Genomic DNA, 12,400 nt, shown 5'->3' with positions numbered 1-12,400 from the left:
TAAAGTTTTGCCTCTTTTAGGAGAGGACTTAAAAGAATGTAGAATGCAAGCTTATTCTATGATGCAAGCAAAAGGAACTAATCTAAATCCTATCTTAATTAGGCAGATATAGATCTAACCCAACTAAGAGCAAGATAATCAAAATATTGGGATTTAAATATGTCTTGTTTATAATGAATATCAAGTTAATGAAGTAGTTCAATTAACTGATATTATGGTTACCAAAACACATCCTATTGAGACCTCTTAACTGAAATAATAAATCAACAACACTCAGGAAGTAGTTCACATAAATGATATTGATTATCAAATCAGCAAATCCAATAACTAAACAATAATATGTGGAAATAGTTCACAACATATTACCACTCAATAAATCAGTTTTAATAAGATAGATCTTTGAGTAAATAGTTACTCAGAAATCAGAAATTAATCCATAAAAACAGAGATACATGATAACAACATTGAGACAAACTACCCATATTGACAATAGTGCACAAACATGAATAAAATGACACATTCCTGTTACCATAAAAATGAAACTGATATTTAAAACAGTAGTATTAGAAATACCAATTTATTGCATCCATTTCTCTGTCCTTGGTCTCCAACAGCCCTTTACATTGCTTGAACTTCTGCTTTCAAAACTAGAGCCACAATAGTGCAAGCTTTGTTCTTCATGCATAATTCAATATACAAAGGGAAAATCCTCAATAATCCCCAGATCTGAGATTTTTCACTCCTCCCTCCTACAACTCTAAATTCCAATTACAATAGTGCTTTCATGGAGTCTAAAATTGCAGAGGAGAGCAGCCTCTTGTTCCTTTCTGCAATCTGTTATTTATAATATTTGTAAAAGAATTTTTTGGAGAGGAGAGTTTGTTGAAGAGAAATCTGCCAAATATAATTTTAATTGCTCCTAATTCTGATCTTCAATTGCTGGAGCATTCTCATTGCTTGAAATCATTTTCTTCATATATTTTCCACTGTTTTCCTGCAAAAGAAATCAAAATAAATTAAAATGCAATCAAAATATCATTTCTGGCAGTTAAATCAAACCCAATCAAATTCTATTTAAATAAATAATTAAAAACAAAATATAAGCTCTGTATTTGATGCTTGGAATGGTTTGATTGGTAAATGATATTATCGATCAATGGATTTGCAATTAGAAGAGGCTTTGGACAAATGAAATTCAAAACAATAACTCAGAAAATTGATTTTGTTTTCAAAATTCGGAGCCTGATCTTCTCCCTGATTTTTGGCCCAATAAGTGATCAAATCTGTTGGTGAAACCTCCTTCAAAATGTTTTCCTTGATTTTCTCTTTCCAATGAGCCGTCCTGGGCCTCATTTGGCCAAGTAGAACTCAATTTATGAGCTTCCAAAGTTGATGGGTCAAATCTGATGTAAATCTGGAAATTCTGTTGCTGGGCTAAAAAATGAGAATTTGAATTAAAAATTAAATCCTAAATTAGTCCCTAATTAATTCTAATTTAATTGCTAATTATTAACTAAACTAATTATCAGTAAACTACTATTAATTAAAATTAATCTAACTAATTGATATAATCTATTTATAAATTAATTAATCTAATTAATAATTAAATTTTAATTTAATTTAATTAATTAAATTTTATATATTAATTAATTAAATTAATTTAAAATTTATTATTAAATATATAAACTATTTTAATTTTATCACTAACTAACCAATCTCTTTTCAATCATACGTATGAGTGTTAAAATTTTTAAAACAAAGCTTCTTAAAAAACTAAACTAAGGTAATGACCCCCATGTCCTTTGACTTTTGCAATTGGGATATCGAATCGGGGCAACGAGGGATATCGGTCCTTTTAAACTTTGGCACATGAAAAGTCCCGATGCGATATCGGCATCGGGTATCGGCATCGGGTATGGCTTTCGGGCTTTTAAACTTTGGCACATAAAAACTCCCGATGCGATGCATTGAATGCCTATGTTTATCGGTGATCGGGGGTATGGTGTGTATCGGGATTTTTAACATATGTTCAATAAAACTTGTGACCCGATCCCCCGATGCGATGAAAATTATTTTATTGTTATTTTTATTATATTTTATATATTATTTTTTTTATATATTAAATTTTAATTAAATTAGATTAATTATATATTAATTTAATTTAATTTAATTAATATTTAATATTATTTTTTATATTCTGTTTTTATTCTAATGAAATTTAGTTAAGTTGTGAAATTGTTGAAACTACAGCCACTTAAAAAAATAAAAATGAAAAGAATAAAAATAAACTACAGCCACTTAGATATTATGGGTTTTTTAAGGTTAATAATTGATCTAGAAATTGGAGTAAATTTCTTAAATCCCGACACTTAATGATTTCTCTGCATGACTAAAATGGGAAAAATGTTAGTAAAAACTTGCTACGGGTTAATATTTAAAATGAATGCGTTATTGAACTAATTTATTTACAAAATGCAATATTGTACATTTTATGCATTTTTAACCCAGGCTAGATAAATGATGAGACTTCAAAGGAGTGCCATTTTCAAACCAGTTGACCAAATGAGGCGAAACGAGCGTCAATGGGAAGCTTGTAAAAAATCGATTCTAAGAAAACAATCAAAATAAGAATCCAAAGAAAACTAAAAATTAACAAAAGCGTAGGGCAATCAACTAAAATAAAAATCCAAAAAGGTGTTTAGCCAAATTTTTACAGAAAGGGTCCCCATTATTTGAAGTGAACACATCAATAATGGGGGGGTTGTGTTTTTACTACAACAATGGCGACACACGGGAGAAGAACCAGTTATCTCTGTTATGAATGAGATTTTCCTAAAATTAAAGCAAAAATAATTAAAGAAGAGAAAATTGTGCTTGAAATGCTTGACTAAGTTTATTAATCTGAATAAAAGCAAGAATCATTTAATTGTAATTTTTCTTAAAATTCCTCATACATTAAAATATTTCAAAACTCTCCATCAGTCCTTAATTAGTTGTAGAGATAAAGCAAGGGTCACTTTACAGCTTAGCTTTTTAGAATATACTCATTTGTCACAAGTAGAGCCACTGCTGCCAGCAAACATCTATAGTCTCGGCAGGGTTACTTTTTCAATCATTAATGATTCAGAATCCCATCTGTTTAAGAATTATTGATCTAGAGATAAATCCATTTATATATGTTTATTTTCTTTAAATTTTTATTTTTATTTTTTTAAGTAAATCTTAAAAGCCATTGTCCTAGTATGGTAGCCAGATAATTGACAATGCCATTCACTGGTTAAAATTGGGCTGAACAAGCTGGCTCGTGATGAGACCCCTTGTCTTATAATTGTTTGCAATCATAAGCCATTACCCTGGTTTGTTTTAGCAGTGTTGGTAATGTCAGCTTATTTTTCCCCTATGATCATGGTAAGCAGACTCACGATGAGATCTCTTATCTTTTAAGTTTAAATATATTTCTGGATTATACTCTAGAAAAATAAGACTCTTTGGGATAGGGAGAATCATTGACTCCTTAAGAGTTAAGAATGACAATTTCAGAGTTAAAGGTGCTTTGCTGTAAAGTGTCTTTACTTGGTTATAAATAACTTTTCTTGACTGATGATAGAACTTTGAAAGATCCTAATAAAATTTTGAAATCTCAAAATGATTACAATTTGATGAAAAATAGATTTTCAGATTTTATGATACTTTGCCAACTTCTCTTGATTGGTAATCTCTTCCTTAAATATGTTTACTTTTATAATAATAAAATCAAACTTTACTAAGAAATTTAAGAAAAAGCTAATAGGTGACTATTAACAATTTTCCTCCATGTATCATGACCATTGTTAGGTAACAAATAGACCTTCCATATAAATACTGACAAATTCACCAAAATCAAAATTGAAATCCAAAGGAAAAGAATTCTTATGCTAAAATGAGAAAAGAAATCAGCGAACAAAAATAAAAACAAAGAAATCTCTAAAAATGGAAAGGAAAATCCAAGTTTCGCAAGATAAACTCAAACAAGAATGTTTATACCAATGTCTCCAACAATATGAAGAAAAAGAAAATAAGCATGTAATCATTCCTTCTTATGTTGAGATTTAGAAAAACATACCTTGCAGAGTTGTGAATGCTTTAGGCTTTTAGATAATAGTGATCGTAAAATTCAGCCACAATGAATACTTTCTGTCTGATATGAATCTTCTTGTTTCCAAGCATCATCTTAATCATTTTCTAAAAAAGAAATGCTTAGAGAAACAAACTAAAGGTTCAGAAACTTCCTGGTGTGGCTGTTTCAATGAGGATTATCGCTGCTTCTTGAAATAAAGCCAGCAGAAGAGTATGGACTTTCGAAAATATGATCTGGCAGAGGATTGAAGGCTTTTAAATGGAGAGCTGCAAAACAAAGTTTTATATCAGCATAATTTAAAAACAAAAATGAAACTAGAATGATGAAATGGAAATTAATGAAAATGGGCATATGAATCTTACCATTGGATAATTGCTTTTGATCTTACCTGAAAGGTATCAATTTCTCCAAACTAGCTGATTCCTTATTTTAATTATCATTAAAAACATGAAGAAATCCCACTAACCAAAATCCTATAACCCAAAATCATTATTTATTTTATTTAAACTAAAGCAAGCAGTAAAATGTAAAAATAGAATGCTTAGTTCTCAGGGGAATTGAAATAAAAGAAATGCATCAGAGATGAGAATGAGAATTTGCAGTAATGACTATTCCTCAAAATATTATAAGTTTAATATAAACTCCATGATTTGATAAATTGTCCAGAATCAAGACCAAATCCAAGATAATAAAATTTAAATATGAAGAAAAAGGTCTTGAATTCCATTTATAATTATGGAATTATATATTTAAAACTAAAATGTATGAGAAATTGAAATGATTTAAATGTACTGCAAATTTGTCATCAATTGCCTTTTTCCCATAGTGATTACCCAAGGTTGCTTTTAAAATAACACATTGACGTATCAGATGATTCACATAACATGTTTCTTCACCATGCTTCAAATTTAATCTGCAGAACTTCACCTTTATTGCTATGCCATATATCGATTAAATGTTAATGGCTCATAGGCATGCATTGGAAGCTATTGCATCGGAGATTGCAATGGCAAATTACCGATAAGAACATGTGCAATGAAATGAAGCGATCGCATCATTAAAGAAATATTATATCGGGGATCAGAGAATAAATTGCATCGTGCTTCCCATATTGCAAAATACACATTGTAGATTCAGAGAGGTGATGTGAGCGTAAGAATGTGATGAAATGATTGCAATATCGGCGATGCGATGGAAGTCGTAGCTAATCGGAAATCGGCAAATTTTGGTTACCCGATGTAACACAATATATTTTTTGCGATGCCGATATGCGATGAAGAGCGGACTCGATAACTTTTTATGATGGGATTTTAATAACATATTGGATCCGAGATATCGGCCATAAATAAAACTGCAAGGAAGCGATTGCGATATCGGCGATGCGATGGATGACGTAAATCGGCGATCGGCAATCTTAAGCACCCGATGTAACACAATATGATTGTTGCGATGCCGATATGCGATGAATGACGTGGCTAATCGGCGATCGTGATCGGCAATGTTATGCGCACGATTTAACAATTCTCAATATGCCGATATGTGATGAAGAGTGGACCCGATAATTTTATGTTGAAAATTTGATAACATATCGGATCCGAAACATCGGCCTCCTTTAAAGTTATACTCCTACCATTATTGCGATTGAACGGACGCGATATTTTATGAATTTGATTTGAATTTCATATCGGGTCCGGAATTATGTGTTTATCGCAATATCGGTAAAGTCGATTATCGAAGATAGGCGATTCATGTTCATGGAAGTATACTTCATCTGGAAAGCTCCGATAAGCGAAATGCAATATGACATATGAGTAAGATAATACATCGGAGGTCTTTAATGAACAATTTGTTATCAAAAGGAATGCTAAGAGCTACTTCCGATGAAATGTTGTGATGCGAATGGTCTTATGATATTTCTTGAAATTTCAATTGGGTTTTCTAATGAATGAAAGCAAAGCTAAAAAATGCTTAAACTCTAATGAATCAGAATTGAATTTCCCTGAACCTGTTTGCAAATTTAAAATGAGTTTGCTGCTTACTTCAGATTTTGAAAAGAAATAAAAACCTGCAAATAAAACAGAACATAAATAAAAAATAAGCTAAGAAAAACAGAACTAATAATGGATGAAAATAAAGTTGTAAATGCGTACCTGAAAAGAATTTGTCTGTAAATTTTACCTGATAAATCTTCAAATTCTTCCTTTGATTAAAATCATCTCATTATTTATTTTAAATCTAAGTGTGCAATCAGCCTAAATGAAATCAATCATTCATGTTCATGGAATATAAAATTTACCAGAAATAAATATGAAACTATGCTTCCCTTTCGAAGTGAAGTAACAATTTATTACCTCTGCTCATTCCGAATTAATCTTGAGAAAAATCTGTATTGTTATAGTGACTTTTTAATAATGCCTTTAGTAAATAGACATGATGCGTTTTTACAGCATCAGATAATAAACTAAAGATTAGAATGAGATTAAGCCACTAATTGTAGAAAAATGTCAAAACAGATTTAAATGTGTGCACTTGGCAAAATGGGCATCCTTAAGATCAGCTTTTGGCAAATTCCGAGGAATATAATATGAACTTCATATGATTGCTGTGACAGGTTAGATTGACTGATAATGATTGAATTAGAATTAGGCTTATCATAGTCAATCATACATCTCATAGGATAATGGGATCATGAAGTTTTTATATCCTCAAATCCTTATCATATAAATTTCAAAAGAAAATCTTAGAAGGAAATCCCGAAATGAAGAAAAGTGGCTTTGAGGCAATCGATGCCAAGTGCAATTTTAATTGACTTTGATCAAGACATTATTCAAAATAGGCAGAGTAGAGAAATCGCTATAAGAAATTTCAAAAAGGAAAGCAAGAATTAAAATTTTCTGATAAGGAAAAATGTTTCCACTGAACATGTATGAGAAGGCTGATTGCTTTGTTTTATTTTTTAATCTACAGAACTATTGCAAATAAATTAACTACATAAAACAAGCTAACTAAATTAATTCTACTCCTATTTTAACTATTTACATGCAAATGACTAGGTATAGTCATATTTCCAATGTAGCCATTCTCTCATTTTTATTCCCGCGTTTATGTACAGTTCAAATGTTAGCAATAAAAATACAGATTTGACTAAACTAAGGAAAATAAATATGAAATTAGAATGTACAGTTATTGTTAGGAATTTAATTAAAATCTCTCTCTCCTGAAATTTCCTTTCCAATTGACTACCAATTGGATCATAAAAATTTGGATGGATTTCTATTAAGGATTAAGAAATGTTCAAAGGAAGAGATAACAGGCCAGCTTGTGAAGATGAGCTTTTAAATTCAAAGGCCTGAAAAAAATTGTTAGTGTTATGTACAAATGTTAAATCATTGTCAATTTTACTTGAAGGAAAAACTTCCAAATAATCTTCAAATGAGTCAATGAAGAATGAATGGAAGTTTGTCAAATGACATGGAAAATTATTAATTAAATTGAATAGCTGGCCAGATTGCAAAAATACACTCTCTTGTTGATATTGCCTTTGGAAAAGTAGAAGCTTCTGATGAAACATTAGCATTGATTTAAATTGGAATATTAATATCTTTTGATGCTGATGATTATAATATGAAACTTGAATTTCCCAATTGGGCAATGCATCGATTGAGTGTTTGATAGTAAGACGCTCAATATGCCAGCGAAGAGTGTGAAAATTTTGCAAAATAAAATCAGAAAATAAATCCAAGTTTAAACAAAATAGCTGTGAAAGAAAAATTAAAATGAAATCATTATTTGTACAACTAATGTTACAACACATTTGGGATCGTTTTAAAATGATTTCATTTTCACAAGGAATGGCCAGAATTATGGAATTTGGGTAATTTCGAATTCCAACTTGTGAAATAGAAAACGAATTATGATTATGAGTAGGAATGAGAGTTTGATCCTCATATGAATCATAAATTGGAATGTTTTCTTGAATGGTGAAATCATGAAGATAATTTGCTGCTCTAAAATGAGGATTAGTTGAGATAATTCCTAAATTGAAGCGTTCTTCATCCTCAGATGTTATTTGAATTTTATTAAGAGGATTCTCTTGAGAAAAATTGAAATCAACATCCTCAATATCAGAGTAATCATCATAAATGACCTCACAAGATTCTCTAGAATTCCCTTCAATCTCATCCAATATATCAAAACAAGGAGGGACAATAATTTCATGTTCATCAGTGGCAAAAGAATGATCAATTATTGTTTCTTTATCTTGATAAAAACTTAATGGTAATTCATTTAGATCAGCCTCTTTAATTTCTGGAATATCCCTGATACTAAGAGGAGAAAAATTACTATCATTAAAAATATCAGGATAAAGGGAAAAATGTGAACCTGAAACAATGCATTTAAAACTGTCTCTGTTTGAGAACTCTTGTACGTTATGCTCATTGTAAATTTCAGATTGCTGATCATTCCTTTGTGTGCATATGCTTTCTTGAAGAACGCTGCTTTGCTTTTCTGATTTTTGCATAAGCTCATCATGGAGAAATTCAGAAATTTGTACAGCAGTTTGCATTTTGATTGCTTCTTGTACTTGCTGATTTGCGATTTGATTTTCCGAATTTACTTCAAAGTAACTTTCAGATTTCAAGGCGGTTTTTTCTCCAAAATTGCTGCTGTTGTCTTCTTGCATTTGATTAGAAATATCTTCTAAGCTTTGTGAAACCACTTCATCACCATTTATTTGCACATCCATATTGGAATTCTCATTTGTATTGGAAGGGGATGGAACAAAGCTTGAATCAATTTCATATGGATTGGGAATGGTTGGAAGAGAACAAATATATTTAAACCAATCTAATGATTTTTCTTCCGTAGGCTTATCTTCATCTTTAAATCTTAAGCAATTCAAGTGAAATCGAATATTAAAATCATTAACAGACTCATTTTCAAACCTACGTAGATATTCAATTTCTTCACATACCTGTTCATAATTATAGCCGTCAAATTTACAAATGAAAATTGTAACAAATTGATCCCAGCTATGGATTGAGGCAACTGGAAGAGTTTTGCACCAGTTTCTGGCTTTTGCCGCAAATGTGAGAGTAAAAATTCTGCATAAGATGCCTTCATCAATTCCTTGAAAATCATAATTTGAAACATTTTGAATAAATTGAAAGACATGGTTAAAAGCAGAAGAATTTCTCTTACCATTAAACTTTCCCTGAGACAAGAGTCTTACCACTTCGGGTGGAGTATTGGAGGATGCATGTCCATGCATACAACTCCAAATTGGAAGTTTGAGAGGAGCCATCACAATAAATAAAATATGAAAATTGAAAAGACTCCAATAGACAAATTTTCTCAGGCCCTCCTTCTAGTGCCAAAAATGTTGATGCCTCGAAAATCGCTGCAACAACATTGGGGGATAACCACCCGGTCCGGACCTTAAAAGCAGCTCCTTTTCCGTTTGGTGTGGTGGCTCCGACTGTTCATCTAGGTCCAGTTACCTTCTTCCTATTGCTATTGATTTATAATGTATCTTTAACTACCAATAGACAGGGACATCAGATCACTTCTTCTTGCTGATCAGGCAAGAGAATGACCCTTAAGCTTATTTGGGTTCAGCCAAGCCACAACTAAAGTTTTGCCTCTTTTAGGAGAGGACTTAAAAGAATGTAGAATGCAAGCTTATTCTATGATGCAAGCAAAAGGAACTAATCTAAATCCTATCTTAATTAGGCAGATATAGATCTAACCCAACTAAGAGCAAGATAATCAAAATATTGGGATTTAAATATGTCTTGTTTATAATGAATATCAAGTTAATGAAGTAGTTCAATTAACTGATATTATGGTTACCAAAACACATCCTATTGAGACCTCTTAACTGAAATAATAAATCAACAACACTCAGGAAGTAGTTCACATAAATGATATTGATTATCAAATCAGCAAATCCAATAACTAAACAATAATATGTGGAAATAGTTCACAACATATTACCACTCAATAAATCAGTTTTAATAAGACAGATCTCTGAGTAAATAGTTACTCAGAAATCAGAAATTAATCCATAAAAACAGAGATACATGATAACAACATTGAGACAAACTACCCATATTGACAATAGTGCACAAACATGAATAAAATGACACATTCTTGTTACCATAAAAATGAAACTGATATTTAAAACAGTAGTATTAGAAATACCAATTTATTGCATCCATTTCTCTGTCCTTGGTCTCCAACAGCCCTTTACATTGCTTGAACTTCTGCTTTCAAAACTAGAGCCACAATAGTGCAAGCTTTGTTCTTCATGCATAATTCAATATACAAAGGGAAAATCCTCAATAATCCCCAGATCTGAGATTTTTCACTCCTCCCTCCTACAACTCTAAATTCCAATTACAATAGTGCTTTCATGGAGTCTAAAATTGCAGAGGAGAGCAGCCCCTTGTTCCTTTCTGCAATCTGTTATTTATAATATTTGTAAAAGAATTTTTTGGAGAGGAGAGTTTGTTGAAGAGAAATCTGCCAAATATAATTTTAATTGCTCCTAATTCTGATCTTCAATTGCTGGAGCATTCTCATTGCTTGAAATCCTTTTCTTCATATCTTTTCCACTGTTTTCCTGCAAAAGAAATCAAAATAAATTAAAATGCAATCAAAATATCATTTCTGGCAGTTAAATCAAACCCAATCAAATTCTATTTAAATAAATAATTAAAAACAAAATATAAGCTCTGTATTTGATGCTTGGAATGGTTTGATTGGTAAATGATATTATCGACCAATGGATTTGCAATTAGAAGAGGCTTTGGACAAATGAAATTCAAAACAATAACTCAGAAAATTGATTTTGTTTTCAAAATTCGGAGCCTGATCTTCTCCCTGATTTTTGGCCTAATAAGTGATCAAATCTGTTGGTGAAACCTCCTTCAAAATGTTCTCCTTGATTTTCTCTTTCCAATGAGCCGTCCTGGGCCTCATTTGGCCAAGTAGAACTCAATTTATGAGCTTCCAAAGTTGATGGGTCAAATCTGATGTAAATCTGGAAATTCTGTTGCTGGGCTAAAAAATGAGAATTTGAATTAAAAATTAAATCCTAAATTAGTCCCTAATTAATTCTAATTTAATTGCTAATTGTTAACTAAACTAATTATCAGTAAACTACTATTAATTAAAATTAATCTAACTAATTGATATAATCTATTTATAAATTAATTAATCTAATTAATAATTAAATTTTAATTTAATTTAATTAATTAAATTTTATATATTAATTAATTAAATTAATTTAAAATTTATTATTAAATATATAAACTATTTTAATTTTATCACTAACTAACCAATCCCTTTTCACTCATACGTATGAGTGTTAAAACTTTTAAAACAAAGCTTTTTAAAAAACTAAACTAAGGTAATGACCCCCATGTCCTTTGACTTTTGCAATTGGGATATCGGATCGGGGCAACGAGGGATATCGGTCCTTTTAAACTTTGGCACATGAAAAGTCCCGATGCGATATCGGCATCGGGTATGGCTTTCGGGCTTTTAAACTTTGGCACATAAAAACTCCCGATGCGATGCATTGAATGCCTATGTTTATCGGCGATCGGGGGTATGGTGTGTATCGGGATTTTTAACATATGTTCAATAAAACTTGCGACCCGATCCCCCGATGCGATGAAAATTATTTTATTGTTATTTTTATTATATTTTATATATTATTTTTTTTATATATTAAATTTTAATTAAATTAAATTAATTATATATTAATTTAATTTAATTTAATTAATATTTAATATTATTTTTCATATTCTGGTTTTATTCTAATGAAATTTAGTTAAGTTGTGAAATTGTTGAAACTACAGCCACTTAAAAAAAAAAAAATGAAAAGAATAAAAATAAACTACAGCCACTTAGATATTATGGGTTTTTTAAGGTTAATAATTGATCTAGAAATTGGAGTAAATTTCTTAAATCCCGACACTTAATGATTTCTCTGCATGACTAAAATGGAAAAAATGTTAGTAAAAACTTGCTACGGGTTAATATTTAAAATGAATGCGTTATTGAACTAATTTATTTACAAAATGCAATATTGTACATTTTATGCATTTTTAACCCAGGCTAGATAAATGATGAGACTTCAAAGGAGTGCCATTTTCAAACCAGTTGACCAAATGAGGCGAAACGAGCGTCAATCGGAAGCTTGTAAAAAATCGATTCTAAGAAAACAATCAAAACAAGAATCCAAAGAAAACTAAAAATTAACAAAAGCGTAGG

This window comes from Pinus tabuliformis, chromosome J (assembly GCF_031772625.1).
Source record: "Pinus tabuliformis cultivar Carrire ecotype Pingquan chromosome J, CPIR1, whole genome shotgun sequence".
Lineage (NCBI taxonomy): Eukaryota > Viridiplantae > Streptophyta > Pinopsida > Pinales > Pinaceae > Pinus > Pinus tabuliformis.
This window is presented reverse-complemented; position numbering follows the sequence as displayed.